We start from the raw sequence: 7,280 nt of genomic DNA, 5'->3' as shown, positions 1-7,280 counted from the left end.
AAAGCTTCATGTAGAAAAATATCCAAATGAAATGTTTCGACACTGGGAAACCTTCCCTCCCACCCTGACCTCGCTCAGCTCTCCCTCGGCTGGAGCAGCTCCGTTGTGCCCTGGCCCTCTCCTACGGCAAACCCACAGCTCATCCCTGGTCCCCTGCTCTGCTTGGAGCACATCTTCCTGCTGTACATCCCTCTTGTTGGAGCATTTGTTGTACCCCAGCCCCACGATGTGCACAACCACGGCGTGCCTCCCATCATGGAGATATTGTGTGTTTGGTCATGGGTCAACTCACCAGGAAGTTCAGTGGGTTTTTCTTTTGGAAGTGAAGGCAACACCTTGATTTTTCCTTCCCAAGTGGAATGCAGGTGTCTGCCACGCTTGGCAGGTATTACAGAGGAAAACAAAGCCATCAGGCTGGAATTGTGATGGCTTGGGTAACGCTACACAGAAATTGTCCATCCCCGTGGAATAATATAGGGCAAACGATTCCCAGCCCATCTGTTCACTGGATGGAGATAAGATGGGCGGTGAGGAGCACAGGCTGCTGGTGGGCAAACTGTGATGCTGGGAGCACGGCTCTGTTTGGGCTCTGCAGGGACTGGGAACATCCTGACATGCAGCCAAGCTCGTGGCTGCATGCTCCTCATCCTCCACTTGCCCACGGGGACGCAATTTGCAGAGCCCCTCTCCAGGTGCCACCTTGGTCTGGAGCCCATGCAGATGCAGGGGGAGCTGGTTTCCCACCTCTGTATCACTTTGAAGCTTTTCTCCCTGGGTTGCACCTGCAGGTCACTGCCCAGTCTGGCATGATCCTCCTGAACTGGTCTTCTTGCCCTTTGCTCTGCTGGGACAGCCCCAGCTGATTGCAGGATTTCTCCTGTTGGAGCTGGGCGTAGATGTTATGTTGCCATTAAAGACCTCCTGGCTTCCGTCTCTCCAAATGCCTGTGAGTCATGGGCAGAACAAACCTTCAGTGCATTGGCACGCACATATCAACCCCTCATCCTCCCTCGATGCTCCCAAACCCGTGGAGCCTTTTCTGCCCCACACTTAGGCACGGCAGCTTCACACCCCACGCTCCTGTCTTGCCTCCTTCTCCTTGTCTGTGTCATCCACAAGAATGCAAAGGGAGGAGATATCTCCTGGATGCATTATCACCCTGCAGTGACTTGGACATTGCAGGGCCACCAGCAGCCAGCGGCTGAAACCCATCCCTTGGTTGGTGCCACCAGGATGCCTGGGCATGCCAGCAGCTCTGAGGCCAGCACATACCCCACCACCAGCCAGAGGAGAGGCTGTGACACGAAAACTGGAGGCTGCTCCTCCACCTCCTGCCATGTCCCATCAGCCAGGACTGCTGGTGCAATCCCAAGCAGCGTGGGTTGTTACTGGCAGGCTCCTGGCAGCACCGGGGCTCTTGGGCTTGGAATTGGCTCTGGAGCAGCAGAGAAAAACCAGTGTTAATGATGCTTTCCATGGAAGTGGCAGCTTCAGTCCCAAAGAGCAGGTCCAGCCTCCAGCACAGCCCTGCCCAGCCATGTTTCCCAGGCCGCATGCTCCTTGGCATTTTGCAGTCTTCTCTAGTTTGTTTTTTTTCCTTTTAACTAGTGCCTTTATCAGCCCATTTCAGTGTTGCAGCTTTCCCAAGCTGAAACCTCCAGTGCTGCCTCTGTTCCCTCTCACAGCTGGAGCCACTGACCCTCCGTGAGCACGAAGAGTCCCTCTGTGCCACGTGCCTTTGCCCCATCACAAGCAAGAGCCATCCCACTGAGGCTGCTGGGGTGCTCAGGAGGCTCTGCTGACCTCCTGGAAATATGCAAACTGGGGAGCTCACCCTTCCCAGAGTCCTCCATCTCCATGCCGTGGCACGTGCCACTACTCATAGCGCATGCCATGTAGTACATCTCTTCTGCAAAACACGCGCCAAGATCTCACAGGGAAACTTTGAAACCAGACAGAAAAATTAGCTTGGAATGATGTCCTTGACTGCATTTCCATCATCCTCCCATACTAGCTGCAACCCGAAGGAGGGGAGATGTAATAAACTGTTTAAAAAGTCATATTTCAAGTTAACTAACCTTTTCTGATGCTCCAGAACAGCCTGTGCTGGGCTGAGCTGGAGTCTTGGAAGAAAAGTGAAGGGTTGTTCTTGCTTGGTCTGAACCGGTTTGTTGAGTCATCCTCTTAGTTAATACCTGGCATCGGCACAGCACACAGTCCTGCTGGCGGGGAGAAACTCACTCAGGGAAAGTTCACACTGTTCGTGCTCCTCCGAATCGGGGGGAGCAGACAAAGACTTCTTGTTTCATAGGTGGGGGAGAGGAGTGAGGAAGAGGCAGGGGAGAGGGATGGTGGGACGAGGCTGTTGGCCCCAGGCTGGAGAAGAGGCGGATTCGGGATGCCTGCCTGCGGTGTGCGGCTTGCTCAGCCCCAGCCAGCCGGGACACATTTTTGCAGTGCTTGAGCTGTGTCAGGAAGAGGCATTCCCCATGCCAGAGGGGTGAGCGCCACGATGGGGCAAGGCAAGACAAAGCGCAGGTCTCAGTGGGATGGGAGGAGCAGGATTTTGGGAAGGACATCGGGTCCCTGGAGAAGAGCCCATCAGTGGTGTTGTAAGCAGGGAGAAGCTGGGATGGGAAGAGGGTGCCCAACGTACTGGAGGTGGGCAGGCTTTGCTGGGCAGCCAAGTCGATGGATGGTCCATTGGCACAATGGCTCAGAGACAAGCAGAGGCTAGAGTGTCCCTGCAGAGCAGACACAAAGCATTTCCCCCTGGAAAACACTGCGGAGTCCCTGTGTGCAAGGCTCCCACCATCCCCTGCTTGCCTTGAGAGCCCCTTCCACCTGCCCCCAGCTGCACCATCCCATGCAAGAAGAGGTGGTGGGAGAGGAGCGGCTGTTGAAGGACCCATGTCCACAGTCACGCAGCACGCACGCCCACGCTGACCCAAGCTCAGGCACCGCAGGAGGACTCAGCAGGTCAGGGCTGTGATGAGACACATGGTGCAGCATTGGGCAGGCCAGTCTCCTCCTCCTCACCTCCACTCCTGTCATTAAAGGGTGGCAGGTAGGTAAACACCTCCTGCTCTGCTAGCTGACTTCTAGGGCTCTATTAGGAAGGCAAAACTGGTTTAATTAGGGATGCCTTCAAGCTGGCCATCAAGCAAGATGCTGGTGGGTCTCCAGGGAAGATTTATTAGCTCGTACTATGGAGCATCACAGAAACTATTAGCCAAATGTGATCTAATAAGCAAATAAATAATCTGCAAATCAACTGCAGCACTGACAAGTTCCTGCATTTACCTACTGCCCTGGAACTGCTCAGGGCAGTGAGGTTGGGTAATTTCTCTCACCTAAAATTCAAACCAGTGTTGCTATATCAGGAGCAAATCTGCAAAAGCCATGGGAGGAAGGGGAACGGCTATGTGAGCAGAGCGTCATACCGGCGGTTCTCCTGGCTACCCCGTGCTGCTGCCCCTCAGCACCTCGTGCTCCTGGATAAGGGCACATGTTGATGACCAGCTCTCGTCCTCTGCTCCAGCCCATCCCCTTCAGCATGACTGTATCCCATGGGATGAAACAGCAAACCATGGGTGAACTCTGGCTGGACAGAGTTTAAGGGCTAATTTATATTAGCCCCTAAAATCGTGCCACTGCACCTCATATTATCTGTGTGTCTAGATTGTCCCTCTCATCTCTGTGTCGCTGATCATCTGAGTCAAAGTCTGCAACAACTTCTAGACCAGGTTGGAGATGGAGTGAATCATAAAAGTAATTTTGCATTGGCTTGCTCCTTGCATATTACTAACCTTAAATCCTTACTCACCTTAAGCAAGGTTTCCACATTTGAAAGGGGTGTTCTTTTTTTATCCCAGTTTGCTTCCCAGGTAAGCCTTCCCCGGTTGCCTCTGTTGGGAAATGAGGCCGTTGCATAGCTGTGAGCATGCACCCAAATTGTGTTCACAACAGGCTGGGTTTAACAGCTGATAGGAAAAAGAAACAAGAAAGCGAAAACTGTTTTCTTGGAAAATGGAAAGTCAATTCCAAGGCAATCCAGGGAATGAACGATGTGGTGGGAAGAGAAGATGACCGTGAAGCCATCAGGGCTGCGCAGGGACAGCAGGACGGCTTTGATTGTTCTGCAGAAACGGTCTGCCTGGTGCATCTTGGCCAGTCAATAACAGGGAGCCGACTTTCCCTGCATGAGGATTAATTACAACCTGAGCAGCCAACCCTGCATTATGGAATAGGGATCATCTCGGCAGAGAGGCTGTTATCACTGAGGCAGGAGGGCTATGCTGGGAGGACGCACTGTGATGTGCTGGGACCACTGGGTTTGACTTCCAGCTCTGGGGCTGCCTGGGGTGATGCTGGACACGTTGATTAAGGCTCAGCCAGTCACTCTGTGTGTGTGTGGGAATGTCACCCTACCAAATAACCCCCTTTTTGGGGATTATTCATCTGAACAGCCAGCTGGATGGATGAGAGATTCCCCCTTTTACTCCATTATTTTCTTTAAATTTGTATTATTGTTAAGCTCCCTACAAAAAAATCCTCCTGCTTGTTTGGGTGCTGCATGCACAGGGGATGCTGCACACCATTTCCCAGCAGTGATTTCGCAGCGATCTCCGGATTATGGGCAAAAAGGCTGAACGGCGGCTGGCTCGGTGCCTGGCCCAGTGAAACCCCCAGGAGCAACGCTCTGCTTCATGGAGGATTTTTGGTGGACATCTGCCTCCTGAGATCTCCTTGCCAGTTTTTAATCCTTTAATGTGGGCTTTATTGACACTCTATAGAGCTTGGGTTTTAATGGCGAGTTGAGGAGCGTGTCCCTGCTTTTGTTAAGGCAACGTTACACCTGGCCCTCCTGGTGCTGGCAGGTGGGATCAGTGGTTGGCTCCTCTTTCCCTGCCCACCAGAGCTCACGTCCTTCCTGCTTGTGCCAATTTTCTCTTGTTTTTGTGGTCACCGGTTGGCTCTGTGCAATGGTCCAGCTGGACAAAAACCCACAAAAAGTGGAAAACATTATCCAGCATCTCCCACCTGCAAGGCATCGAGTTTCTTGGGGCCTTTTGCATAGCTAAAGATGAGACTCCAATGCACTTTATAGCAAGGAGTGACATGAAGCAGGTTCCTCTGGTTAATTAAATGGCTGCTTTCCTGGGCTTTGTCTGAAGTCAAAATTGCAACTCGCTGCATTGCAATGCTCGGTCACCTACAGTGCGAGTTGCTGGCAGGTTGCGGTGGTGTTTGCAAGGATTTTCAGGGTTTCAGCTTCCTTCTGCCCTTTGGGACAGCCCTTCCTGGAGTCCATGGCTGCCCTTGGCTTTTGGGGCAATTTGGCAACAAAATGGGTATAAGGAGCTCCTGACACATCTGCATCCCCATCTCCTGTGTGCAAGCCAGCCAAGAAGCTGGCAGCGGAGCATGACCTGCTTGCAAAGCAGGGTTTGGCTCTCTGGTTTTTAGACTGGGGTCAGCACCAAGCAGGCATGAACCCTGCAAGCCGTGGGACAGGAGTCCTGCTACAGCCATGAAAAACTCCCAGGATGGTGGCAGAGGACACCACCCCGAGCGATGGAGCCATGGAGAGAGATCAGCCAGTGCTGGGAGAAACTCTCTCCCTCTTGCCCTGGGGTGGCTTAATTATAACCTTTAGTAGCTCAGGGGCCCTTTGATGTGGGGAGCACCTCAGACCTCATGCAGGTATCTCGGAGAGGAGATGTCTCCACATCAGCCAGCTGTCTAGACTCCCTGTGCAGAGAGGACCGGCTGGGAGGGTGTGATTCAGCTCGGCTCGCAGCCGACGTCTGCATCCCACCCAAGGTGACTCTTAATAAAGTAAGTGGCGATGAAATTGCAACCCTGAACGGAAGCCACGGGGCTGCAAGACGCACCCGAGAACCCGTCTGTGCCCCGGGCACGGGGCGAGCTGCTCCATGCAGGCAGAGCTGGCAGGTTGCTCTGCCTCTGATGGCTCCGATGGCTCCATGAATGCTTCCACAGGCTCCCAAATTCACCGCGTGGGCCGTTTTCCCTGTATCCCACATTATCCCTTTGCATTGTATGCAATGGTCAGCAATATCACCCCACAGCTGGCTGAGGGGGGATTTGTCCCCCAATTCCCCAGGCTGAATGTGATCTTTGAGCTCTGCCAGCACCGCTTTGGGTGTTTCTCTGCACCGCTGGCCAGGGACAAGTCGTGCCTGGGTTCTGCACAATTTGGGGTGAAACCAAGACTTAATTGGAGCATGGGTGTCACCAGAATAGCTGTTGGCAGGCGGTCAGACTAATTAAAGTCCATTTAGGGGACGGAGCTGCCTTTCCCATGGCAGGAGGCAGCAGCTTCATGTGCTCAGATAAAGTCAGGGAGGAAGGCATGGACATGGTCACAGATATGAGGACACTGCTCATTAGGCGCCTTTGGGGGAGGAACCGTTGTGTGTTCAATTGACTGGAAATGAAGGACCATTTCCTGGCTCACGCCGGAGTGATGTGAGCTGATGGCATCGCTGGTCTGTAAGGACATCAGCCGTATGGTCAGCGGAGCTCCTCCGGCAGTGAGCGGGGAGAAGCCCTGCCAGCACCAGCGAGGGTGTCCAACGCAGGGACATGATGGTAAACATAAAATAAATGAATAAACTCTGTCCTGGCCAAGCTCCCTATTAGGGGATGCATTTTCACTGCACGGTGCAGTGGCCCCAGCATGCTGCAGTCTTACAAGATCTCCCACGACCTGTGAGAGTGGTCCTGCTCCCTTGGGTGTCTCCTTTTCAGCTTTCCCAGCTCCCCAAACCCCTGGCTTTGGCCGTCTTTGCTGGTGTCTGGCAGCCACGGTGTCTCTAGGCTGGGGATGTGCCATGCAAATTCCCTGCCCATCTGGTTACTGCTCCCCTGGAACAGCTGGCAGGCAGGATCAGACACCCCACCAAGCTCCTGGGGGGGCAGAGAGGAGCTCGCAAAGGGCACAGGGCTACCAAGGCTTAGCTGCTCTCTTGATGTTCTTCAGGATCTCTGGATGAGTGTCCAGGAGCTTCTTCCAGACTCTGGTGACGTGGCGAGCTGATGTGGGGGCCAGCTGCAAACCTCACTGGTACCAGGCTGGGTTTCCTGGAGACAGGGTCCCTGGGGAGATCGGAGTAGCCAGAAGACGGAGCTGAGTTTGGAGCCAAGAGGTGCTGCTCTGCTCTGCCCCTGGGTCACCATGCACCCCAGGCCTGTTCCTGCATACAAAAAATACGCCTGACCTAGGTGTAATGTTGATGATGTCCTCCTCAGCA

The sequence above is a fragment of the Grus americana genome, chromosome 5, assembly GCF_028858705.1.
Source record: "Grus americana isolate bGruAme1 chromosome 5, bGruAme1.mat, whole genome shotgun sequence".
NCBI lineage: Eukaryota > Metazoa > Chordata > Aves > Gruiformes > Gruidae > Grus > Grus americana.
This window is presented reverse-complemented; position numbering follows the sequence as displayed.